We start from the raw sequence: 13,529 nt of genomic DNA, 5'->3' as shown, positions 1-13,529 counted from the left end.
ATAATTTCTCCATTCTATCTGTTTCCTTTATAGGCAAGAAATGTGCAGATTTGGTAAGACGATCAACAATTACCCAAATGGTGTCGTATCCCCAGGCAGCCTTTGGTAACTTCGTGATGAAATCCATGGTAATACCATCCTATTTCCATTCTGGGATTTCTGGTTGTTGAAGTAACCCTGACGGCTTCTGGTGTTCTGCTTTGACTTTGGAACAAGTTAAACATTCCCCAACATATGTTGCAACGTCTGTCTTTAAATTAGGCCACCAATAATGCGTCTTAAGATCTTGATACATCTTTCCAACTCCAGGATGTATCGAGTATCTTGTCTTATGTGCCTCGTTCAATATCAACTTCCTTAATCCACCCAACTTCGGTACCCAAATACGATTTGCAAAATATCGAGTTCCATCTTCCCGTATAACGAGTTGCTTCTCATACTTCTTCATTATTTCATTTCCTATATTTTCTTTAGTAAGTGCTTCTCGTTGAGCCTCTTTGATTTGTGAGTTGAGATTCATGCGAATTTTTATGTTCATTGCTCGTACTCGAATTGGTTCTCGTTCCTTTCTGCTTAGTGCGTCAGCCACCACATTCGCTTTCCCGGGATGATAACGAATTTCACAATCATAGTCGTTTATTAACTCGACCCACCTACGTTGCCTCATGTTCAGCTGTTTCTGATCAAAAATATGTTGAAGGCTTTTATGATCAGTAAACACAGTGCATTTAACCCCATACAAGTAGTGTCTCCACATCTTCAATGCAAACACGACTGCTCCCAATTCTAGATCATGCGTCGTATAATTCCGCTCGTGAATCTTCAATTGTCGGGATGCGTATGCAATAACTTTCTTCCGTTGCATAAGAACGCAACCAAAACCTTGTCGCGAAGCGTCACAATATATTTCAAAATCATCGTTCCCTTCTGGTAACGATAAAATAGGCACCGTAGTTAACTTCTTCTTTAGTAATTGAAATGCGTTCTCCTGCTCTGAGGTCCATTCGTATTTCTTCCCTTTTTGCGTTAATGCTGTCAACGGCTTAGCTATTCGAGAAAAATCTTGAATAAACCTTCTATAATAACCGGCTAAACCCAAAAATTGGCGTATCTGCATTGGTGTTTTAGGAGTCTCCCATTTTTCAATGGCCTCAATTTTAGCTGGATCAACCTGAATTCCTTTGCTACTAACAACGTGACCAAGAAATTGCACTTCTTTCAACCAGAAAGCACACTTAGAAAATTTAGCGTATAGCTGTTCTTTTCTCAACAACTCTAATATTAACCTTAAATGCTGCTCATGCTCTTGCTCACTTTTGGAATAGATAAGAATGTCATCAATGAAAACAATAACAAACTTATCTAAATATGGACTACAAACTCGATTCATGAGGTCCATGAATACAGCTGGCGCATTCGTCAATCCAAACGGCATGACCAAAAATTCGTAATGACCATAACGTGTCCGAAAAGCAGTTTTCGGTATATCTTCTTCTTTGACACGTAATTGATGATAGCCCGATCTTAAGTCAATTTTCGAGTACACACATGATCCTTGGAGTTGATCGAATAAGTCGTCAATTCTCGGTAGTGGATACCGATTTTTGATAGTTAACTTATTTAATTCACGATAATCTATACACATCCTAAAAGATCCATCTTTCTTTTTAACAAATAGAATCGGAGCTCCCCACGGTGAAGTACTTGGTCGTATGAATCCACGATCCAGTAATTCTTTTAACTGACTCTGAAGTTCTTTTAACTCGGACGGTGCAAGTCTATATGGAGCACGGGCAACTGGTGCAGCTCCTGGTACTAAATCTATTTGAAATTCTACAGATCTAAATGGAGGTAATCCCGGCAACTCTTCCGGAAAAACTTCAGGAAAATCTCTTGCCACAGGCACGTCGTTGATGCACTTCTCTTTTTCTTTCTTTTCGACTTTATTAACATGTGCTAGAATAGCATAACATCCCTTTTCTAAACACTTCTTGGCTTTCAAACAGCTAATGAGTTTTAGCTTTGAGTTACCCTTCTCTCCATAAATCATCACCGGCATTTTATCCTTACAAGGAATGCGAATTGCCTTCTTGGCACACACAACTTCAGCTCCTACTTTGGACATCCAGTCCATGCCGACTATTACATCAAAACTTCCTAATTCTACGGGTATCAAGTCAATTTTAAACGTTTCACCGGCTAAATTTATTTTACAATCACGACAAATTTTATCGGCTTTAATTAGTTTACCATTAGCTAACTCAATCATGTACTTAGCATCTAGAGGTAATGATGAACAATTCAATTTAGCGTAAGAGTCTCTACACACGTAACTTCTATCGGCACCAGTGTCAAATATAATAGATGCGGATAAGTTATTAATGGTAAACGTACCCGTAACAAGCTCCGGGTCGTCACATGCCTCTCTAGCATTAATAATAAATGCTCTCCCACGTGCAGGTCCGATATTCTTCTCAGGATTCGGGCACTGGCTCTTATAGTGACCTTGTTTTCCACACCCATAACAAGTAATGGTAGCCAAAGCAGTTCTATTTGCATTGGTGGCAGGAGTCTTGGTACCATTTGTATTTGTAACGAGAGCCCTACAATCTTCAGCAAGATGACCCTTTCGATTACATTTGTTGCATACCACATTACAGTAACCAGAGTGATGTTTGTGGCATCGGTTGCATAAAGGATTTTGTCCTTTGTAACCAAAGCTTAAACCACTACCCGCACCTTGCGTGATTTCTTGTTTCTTAAAAGATTGTTGTTGGTTACCTCGATCATAATTTCCATTCCACTTTCTTTTGTTACCTGATACCTTCACATCAGTATTGGATACTTTCTTATCCATGATGACCTGATCCATTAGCTCGTTTGCCATGGTTATAGCTTCATGAATTGTCTTAGGTTTCGATGCTGTAACATTTGCCTTGACCTTTTTGGGCAAACCATCTTTGTACATTTTAATCTTCCGTTCTTCGGTTGGAACCAATTCAGGACATAGCAAAACTAATTCCATGAATCGCTGATTGTAGTTGGTTATTTCAGTACCAACAACCTTCAGGCTTCGTAATTCATCTTCCAGCTTCCTAACCTCGTTCCTTGGACAATATTTGTTGATTAACATTGTTTTGAATTCTTCCCATGGAGTATCATAAGCTACATCTCCTCCTACAGCCTTCACAAAATTTTTCCACCACGTGAGTGCACTATCTTGTAAAGTGCACGATGCATACTTGGTCATGTCCTTTTCAACACAACCACTGATTTTAAACACAGTCTCCATCTTTTCTATCCACCGGGTTAAACCGATCGGTCCTTCCGTTCCACTGAATGATGAGGGCTTGCAAGCTTGAAAAGTCTTGTAGGTGCATCCTACACGAGGATTTGGGTTAATTGCAGCAGCTCTTGCAGCCTCGACCCATAACATTCTATCGTTCACTCACTGGTTGATGAATTCCTCGACTTCTTGTTCCGTCATTCGATTCAATCGCGCCATATTCTTCTATAAGAATGAAAAGAAAATAATTATTCACATGGAATATTATAGATGTAGTGTATATTTACAGTACATTATAGCTTATTAATAATATGAACCAGGTATTATTATAAAAGCCTTTTCTTCTTATTAGCGTTTTATAATTATATCTAGGGTAGTACCTACCCGTTAATGTCCATACTTAATAGCTTAGTACAGAACCAATTACTACCATCTAAATAATACTTAACCATGGAAAATTATTGCATTTCATACTTCACTATTTTACATATGCTTATCTTACATCGAACATTAAGCAAACCACACTAATAATATTATACAAAACATTATATGATCCCATGGTTTAATACGACAGCGCATCGTTTGGTCTATTTTCTAGGACGTTTAGGTTCAAAGAATCGCTTAACGCTTATCCTGGCTGTCTGCCTATATTTTGGCTGTAGGGCTGAAGAACTGGATGCCAGGATAGAACGAATAGGAATAGCGGGAATAGGGGTGGTAGTGTCTAGTGGAGTTGGTGCCACATCATCCTCACTAAACTCGGGATTTGCATTTTCTAATTCATTAGCCTTTCGTTTCTTTCCTAGTTCGAACTCGTCTTTTGTAATTTCCTGTATTTCTTCCTCGGGTTCACTTTCCTCCTCGGGTTCACTTTCCTCCTCGGGTTCACTTTCCGGGTTCTCTATAGTTGGTTCATCCGGAATTTGTGAGTCTTCCCCAAATATATTATTTTCGTCATCGGATAGGTTAATGACTGGAACACCATCTGAAGATTCTGGTTCGGAGTCGCTGAATGTGATGACAAGTTTTGAGCCCGACATCTATCACACAACAACTAACCCATTAGTACTACATAATATTTACATATAAATTTTAACCAACAATGATAAGCAATGGTTTTTAAATCAGACTCGGTCAAAGTCCAGACTTACTAATGTATCCTAACGACTTATCAGTTAGACACACTAATGCAAACCTGGTTCGCTAAGACCACCGCTCTGATACCACATGCCAAAACCCGTCCTTAACCATAAGAACGAGTTAGATAACATATGATTTCATTGCGAGGTATTGACCTCTATATGCGACATTTTTAAAAGAACAACTGCATTTATTTTACATTACAAACCATAACTCTTATTTTAATACAAGCTTTAGACAATAAAAAGATGATTATCATTTAGCGATAATCTTAGACTTACAAACTTTACATGTGATGATAACAATACGATTTCTAGCATATTTTACATTACAAATCCTCCGATATGCAGTTTTATTCTTGACACAAATATGCATACTCAAGATCTTGTTTAAATTCAACATGTTGCAGCGGAAGCTTCTAATTATCACTTGAGAATGAACATGCTTAAAACGTCAACATAAAGTTGGTGAGATATAGGTTTAATGCCGGCAGCAATATATATATAGACCACAAGATTTCATATATAAACATTTTAATAAAAATATTCTAAGTGGTTGAGCACTTGGTAACCATACTTAACATTTAATCACATCGCATATTCCCTTTATTATGAAATCTTACTACACCGTACCAAATGTAGTCACGAAACGAAGTACTGTGCAACCGTTGAATACTGGTCGTCCAGTCCGGTTGGGGTTGTCAGGCCCGATAGATCTATCAACAGGATTCGCGTTTACAATACCGCTGTAAATAATAGTTACCAAGCTACAGGGAAGTATGCCAGTGGTACAACTCAACGTAGAATATATTTTTCAGTTACTTGTGTCCATAACGTAAAACATAAAATACATGTATTCTCATCCCGAAATACTTAGAGTTTAAAAGTGGGACTATATACTCACTTTTGCCTTGAAGATATATATTTTGACTTGGTCTCCGGTTGATATCACGAACCTATCCATATATAATATATTAATATATTTTTATTTTAAACAATCGTCACATATATATACTTATAATACTTTTTATGTCTTCTTAGTCCGTAGTTAGTAATTTAATTTTAATGGTTCATTTTTAGGTGTTTTAATAATTAAATAAAACCCCCATCGAAATAAATAAAACCCCCATCGTATTCGTATTGGTCGGGATTAATCTTGACCCATGGTACCGGTGTTGTCAAATGACGTGTTGCGTACATAAAGTACCGGTGTTGTCAAATGACGTGTTGCGTACAATCATGGGATCTTATGATTAATCTTCTCGTATTGTTTACGGGTGATCCTGAAATATATAAAATTAAATTATGAGTACATATATATAAAATATCATGTTATTTTAAAAAGATGTGATTTATTTAATTTTTCTCCAATTATTTTCGTGGCTAAACTAGTCTTGGATATCCGATTTTGTTTTGGTCATAGTTTCTTCGTTACAACTCCGTTTTCGTTGGTTCAACTTGCCACTTCCTTGGATCGAGTCCCTCTTTAAGAATATGAACTGTAAATACCTTAGTTTGTATTCGAAATCATAAGTCATAGGTCAAACTTTGGTGAAACTTATGAAGTTCATCATTTTCCATCATGTAAACAACCTTAAATGATTATTTTTCTAAAAATACTTATACTTTGAGTTAAATCATGAAATTTTTATGTGTTAACATATTCATAAGAAATATCATTTTTCCAGAATATAAACCTCCAATTCAAAGTTCAAGATGGTTTTTAATTATCCAACCCAAAACAGCCCCCGGTTGCACTCCGACGTCGTAAATTCAGTTTTTAAGGTGTTCTTTGAAAAACAAAGTTTTACCTTGTTAAGTTAGCATATATTTATGATATATTACAGGTCTTGAAGTATTTTAAAAGTTAAGTTAGAAGGATCTATTTAGTTTGCAAACAAGTTTGAAATCATTCAAACTATGTTCTTGTTGTTAAAATTGTATACCATAAAATAAGATAGCTATATATATATGAATCGAATAAGGTTATGAACAAAGTTACTACCTCAAGTTACTTGGACAAGATTGCTGTAAAAGAGAAGTAAAAACCTAGAACCAAAAGAGTGATGGAATTGGATGAAAGATTGGAAGTAAACTTGTGTTCTTGGAAGGATTTTTGAAGTGTTCTAGGAAAAGTTTTCTTATGGTGTTTAAGTGATGTTTTTATGGTTAGATCTTCATGGTAACTTGCTGAATTGCTTATGGTGTTTAAGGGTTATGAAGATGTGTGTGTTTAGTTAAGAAATTATGTTAGAAGTTGAATCAAAATGATGATACATGGAGACTCCTTAAAAACGTGATCTAAGGTAGACATGGACAAAATTTCAAGTTGTAATTTTATGTAATTAGTCAAGCTATCCTCCAAATTCAATTACCTTATACCTAGGGCATGAACAAGGGCTGGTTGGTGGTGATTTGATGTATATATACCAATAGTAAATACGTATAGAAGCTAGGTATGATACGAGTACATATACCGTAGATATACGTATAGAAATCTTGTGAAAAATGGAATGAGAATTCAAATATAGCTATCTTTTGTTAATATACTTATATTGTTTTATGTATTTAAGTCCTTAAAAAGTGATTAAATACATTATATATACGATATATGTATAAACATTATAGGTCATAAGTATTTATATAAAAAAAAAACGTTACGTATGGTTATTGTTTTGAAAACTTAAGTTAGTAGTTTCAAAATATACTTATAACTTATTGTCATTAATACAAAATGAGGTATTAAAACATTCTTAGATCATGTTAAATATGTATATATACATATATATACACAAACGTATAATTATCATATGTTATATAGTTCGTGATATCATCGGTCAAACTAGACGGTCAAACGTTGTGTAAATCTCTTTTCGAAAACATAAGTCTCAACAATTTGGATTGCTTATCATGTTGGTAAGGTTTAATTTATGTAAATATTAATCTTATAAGTATAGAACGATCGAAAAAGTGCGGGTCATTACAGATTACTAACACCGAGTCTCCCAGACTCGACCCTTACGGGGTCTACTCCTGATGTCACACGTCACCTAACTACACGCGGTCACACAAATCTAACGAACCTTACGGCTCGACACCCATGACTTCCTAGCGGCACCTGCTAGTCACTATCCACCTAGGCCGCATAGCTAGTCTACTTATATTCCATCTCAACACTAAAGAGGCGCTTGGAACACCACTGCTTACACCTTTCCAACTTGGTCCTAACCATTAACCCGGTTACCTACATACATAAGGATTGTTAACCACCAAGACTCTACTCGTACACGAACGCGATTAACGGAAATGCCTCTAGAACGGCACACCGCGTACACCCCTAAAATCATAAAGGAAAAGAGTGGCCGTCAAGAGCGTACAACACTCGCCACACAATCACAAAACCGCCATTGAAATTGAATCGTCAATTAATCATTAATTCGAAGATTATTCCAATAACTAAATGCACACTTGTACGCATTCCGAAACGTGCAATACACACAACATCCGAAGTCTATAATGATCACTTAGAATATGCGAAGTCGTCACGTATTCTTCCAACTTCTCTAGGCAATCATTCTCTAAGAGTCAACATTAATAACCAAATTGTCACCCGCAATTTACTAAAGTCCACAAGTCCGAGTACAAAGTTTGCTCAATCCCTTATATCGGGAAGAACTTAACCGATCTCGTGCCAAGATATCAATCCCCTAGCGTACCCTTACCAAGTACAATGCTAAAAACCACCAAGTCTCAACCTAATGTCAACAACCCAAAAGATGAAGGCCAAGTAAAAATGAATCCTTACGGATAACACCTTCCACCTAACACCCCTCTTAGTACGCATACACGGCTAATACGCATCTACCACAAGTATTTGATCAGAACACGGCTATTGTATCACTAGTCACACAACATGGTCCTCATGACCGAACCACCGGCGTATACAACCAGTAGTTTTCAATACTAATAATAAGAAGGTTATTCAATACAAAACTCAAGGTGTACAAAAACGGCTATCGTGATATATCCGTAGTGCGCAAAAACGGCTATTGCAACACTACCAACAATATGTGTGTGAAACACGGCTACCGCACTATTAATACCAATGTGTGATTAAAACCGACTATTACTCACAACCATGTGCACAAAACGGCTATGTGCACAATTCCTACGGGCAATTAAAATCGTAAATATACAAGTAACGGTTCTTCCCGAGAGCCGCTTGCCATCCATCACAACCAAGGGTGGTAACGAAGAGTTAATCCTTCCGGATATCCCTCATCACCTATCACAAGTTAAACGCGGTCAACAGAGAGATGACCCCAAATAAACACATATATCTAATTTCCTCGTAGTACACAAAATGGTTATTTTGTAACTACTACCCAAAGTATACGACAATGAGGCATCGTACCCTTTCTCAAATCCCATTACGCTTCCTCGGTAGGAATATAAATCCTAATAAAGTCGACACAATTTCTTTGATGTAACACTACCAACTTCCCAACGTAGAACCTCGTTCCTAAATCAAATCGTCAAGATTACAAAGTCAAACGATTTTGCCATTTACCGTCGTACACGACCATACTTGGCGTCGGTCCCTCTTCCTGAATTCTCGAGAGCTCAATTCGATAATAATAAATACTAACGTCTACCGTCACCCGATTGCGCCACTAAAGTGATGACACAATGTCCACATAACACGTATCCTTTTAGAACGAAATTACCGCTACCCGCAAGGTAGACTTTTCCAACTATCAAATCCTTTCTACCCGTTACCACTATGAAAGCATCCGGTCAACGATACACACATGCTCTCAAGGGTTTCACCCACTTCACTACAAACGCAAACACGCGCTCACAACCTAACGCCAAAGTTCGTTCTCATGGCTTAGTGGATTCATTTACCCTATCACTAAGAAATGCTTGGTTGCACCAAGTCTTACGCCCTCGTCCGTCAATACAAAAGTCATCATAGGGTGTTTCCATTAGGAATGTCACCCGCATCAATACTACGTATTACCACTATGCATTCGTCCCCAGGGCGCGTTTCCACGAGTCAACGACTCAGGCGCTACCCTGGTGCACTATCATCAAAACCATCAACAAACCGAATCTTCACCGAGTTCACTTGAGTCTAAATAGATCTCAAAGCAAAGTTTAAGTCCCTAATACATACACGAATCCATCGGCACAAATAAACAATAATAAGGCATATTTGTACCAAAGACGAAAATACCTGAAACATCATCGTTGGACCCTTGCGCTCCACTGATCATCAGATAGTCACGCTCTAACCTCTTAACCCGATCTACAAACGATTCGGAACACTCTGACTTACAGTGTCCCTTCTTTTGGCAAATAAAGCACTTGATCGTGCTTAAAGGTACACTCGTACAATCCTGTGCAAAATGAACTCGTACTCCACACCGAAAGCACGTAGACCCATAACCTATCTTACTCCTCTTCTTCACTTTTTCAACACCTCCGGGCGTACTTCTAGCCCTTTTACTAGGAGCACCTCTTAATTCTAACTTTCTCTTACCCAAAGAGTTATCAGCAAATTTTGAAGCATGAGATTCAATCCCCATAGTTGCTCCTTCGTCACCGTCACCTTGAGGTTTAGGAAACCTCTTTTCTAACTCTTCCTTCACGACCTTAGGCACTCGGTCTCGAACCATCTCGGTCACTATTCCCTCGAACGACTCTTGGAGAACTTGCTTAACCTTGTTGGCGAAAATCAAGATATAGCGTTCGAACTCCGCCTCAATCCTTAATGTTAACTCATCCTTCCCCTCATGAATAGGCGCGTCCGTTCCGGTTCCATCTTCCGTCTTCATTCTAAAGAATGCATATAGATTAAACAACGAAACGAAAAGGAACGACATACATATACCACACCGCCCCATCTTGGTTGATACTCGTCGTACATTGCTTGTTTGACACGTCTTGAACCCGTAACAATGGTAGCTAATCATTGTTACGCGAGCACGTCGCATTAACTTGCTAGTACAACGTCTATCTCGCTTGATGATTGCTAAAACAACACAAAACGATTAGTGCAAGGTTAGTTCACATAGACCTAAGCACTAACCAAATCCCCGGTCCGACCCGTCTCCTACAAGTCCCGCAAAAAGGGCATACACATTAAAGTCTAAGTCTCGGCACCTATCTCAAGTCGCCTAAATCCCTTAGACCATGCTCTGATACCACTTGTAACAACCCAACCCGATAACCGACCATAAACAGTCCCAAAAAAAAAATTTTAAAAGCTGCTGGACAGGGGAGTGCGCGGCGCGCATCCCCTGTAGTGCGCGGCGCGCACAGAGCACTCCAGCTTCTGTTCGAACTGTTTTTAACACACAAAAAGATGGACCACTTCCCGACATTTTTAGACCGAACGCTTTTCACAACAAACTTATATATGTAAAACTAACACGAATCAAACATAAAAATGATGTTTTACAAGCGGGGCCCACACGACCCAAAATACAAGTTTAATACAAGTTTAGAGTTTCGACCACCAAAAAGTTTAAGTTCCAAACTACAAAATCAGCATGGTGTTTGGGATTAAACTACCCAACTACCGGTCAAACTCCAAGAGCTACTAAAGCCAAAAGCGTCCCCTAGCATCAAGCGGGATCTCTAGTCCAATACGATGCCCTTACCCTTGTCCAAAACCGAACCTATAAAATGGTAAACAACGAGAGGGTAAGCAAAGCTTAGTGAATGCAATAATTATACGAATACATATATAATTATACCTACTTGCATACACTTACACAAACCGCAAACATGCTAGCAACACAATTAGCTTATCGTCACATTAACAAGCTATAATCTCCAATACCACAAGCTAGCAACAACCGCATAATAATATAACTCGAAATGATATAATATGCTTACAACACAAGTAACCATGGTCGACCAATAGTACAAGGGAATGGCGCTCGCGAAAACGCCATCGGTATTCATAACATCCATTAGGGCACTTAACACCTCGCACCACTAACCCCTAGGGTGGCACCTTAACACCTCGGCACATCACCCCGAGTGGCATCTTAACACCTCGATGCAACACTCATTATTTTACGGAGTGGTGTCTTAACACCTCGACACTACACTCCTAGGTGGCATCTTAACACCTCGATGCTACACCTGAGTGGCATCTTAACACCTCGATGCTACACCCTTCACGTGAAACGTGGTGTCTTAACACCTTGACACTACACCTTTCACGCTACAACAAATAGATACATTATATACATACGCATATAATTATTCCACTCACCTTAACAATTAGATGACGATTTCAACCTCCACAAGCTTCAAAGCAAAGTACCTAATATAATAAGTACTTGATCAACACACAAGCTAAGTGGACTCAATACTAACACTTACACATGAGCGTTTAGTGACTTAATGTATTAAATCGCCCATTTATACCAAAACCGCCCAATTAAAGTCAAGACCACCACTAATCACTTAAAAGCTAGTGATTAAGGTCCAACAACACCAACTAATACATAATTATTGTAATTCATACCCATCTTTTCAAACTAGGTCAATTTATTACCCAAATAACCATTTTAAGACAACACACCCATTTCGGGTCATCCACTAACTAACCAACACCCATTTACTAAATAACTAGGTGTGTTAGCAATTAACTCACCAATTAGAGTTCATAAACATCATTTAATACTTTGAAACCCTAGACTAGCCACCAATTAGTATTCAAGACTCAATTTTACCCAAGAACACCCAAAATCACCAATAATGGGTTTTGTGTTCATCATTTACTCAAACCCTAACCCTTACACTAAATCAATGTAAGGAAAATAAAATTAGAACATACCACAACTACCACAACGAAGCTAGAGATAAGATGAACGACTTTAATGCTTGAACTTTAACCCAAAACAAGCTCCTTCCTCTTGGATTTAAGCTTTCTCTCTCAAAAATCACAATCTCTCTCTAGAATTAAAGTTAAAGTGATAAGGTTGTTGATAATGGAGTAATGGTGCTCCACAAACTGACCTATCTGTCTTTAACCCGTCCATAAGTGAATTTACCAAAATGCCCATCAAAATATCTGATTTAAAAAGCTGGAACCCGGCTACAGTAAGGGTGCGCGGCGCGCTCCCTTTAGTGTGCGCGGCGCGCATGAGACGACCCGACCCAATCCATAGGGACGAATACAATAACATATGATAACATTGCGAGGTACTTGACCTCTATATGATACATTTTACAAACGTTGCATTTATTCTTAAAAGGCAAACTATCATTACATCAATATTTGACATTTTCGTCTAACATTTCATAATATCCAAATGACCTAATCTGTCATTTACTTATTTATATTCTCTATTGAACTCCAATGACTCGAATGCAACGTCTTTGTATCATGGCTTAAAAGGTCCCAAGTAGTATCCTTAACATGAGCTAATGCACAGCGGAAGACTTAATTCATACCTGAGAATAACATGCTTTAAAACGTCAACATAAAGTTGGTGAGATATATAGGTTTGATGCTAGCAGCGTTATAACAATGGAACACAAGATTTCATATATAAACATTTTAATAAAAATATTCTAAGTGGTTGAGCACTTGGTAACCATACTTAACATTTAATCACGTCGCATATTCCCTTTATTATGAAATCTTACTACACCGTACCAAGGTGTAGTCACGAAACGAAGTACTGTGCAACCGTTGAATACTGGTCGTCCAGTCCGGTTGGGGTTGTCAGGCCCGATAGATCTATCAACAGGATTCGCGTTTACAATACCGCTGTAAATATTAGTTACCAAGCTACAGGAAAGTATGCCAGTGGTACAACTCAACGTAGAATATATTTTTCAGTTACTTGTGTCCATAGCGTAAAACATAAAATACATGTATTCTCATCCCGAAATATTTAGAGTTTAAAAGTGGGACTATATACTCACTTTTGTCTTGAAGATATGTAATTTCGACTTGGTCTCCGATTGATATCACGAACCTATCCATATATAATATATCAATACCTTTTCTTTTTAAACAATCGTCACATATATATACTTATAATACTTTTAATACTTTTAATAATTCCTTAGTC

The sequence above is a fragment of the Rutidosis leptorrhynchoides genome, chromosome 3 (genome assembly GCF_046630445.1).
Source record: "Rutidosis leptorrhynchoides isolate AG116_Rl617_1_P2 chromosome 3, CSIRO_AGI_Rlap_v1, whole genome shotgun sequence".
Lineage (NCBI taxonomy): Eukaryota > Viridiplantae > Streptophyta > Magnoliopsida > Asterales > Asteraceae > Rutidosis > Rutidosis leptorrhynchoides.
This window is presented reverse-complemented; position numbering follows the sequence as displayed.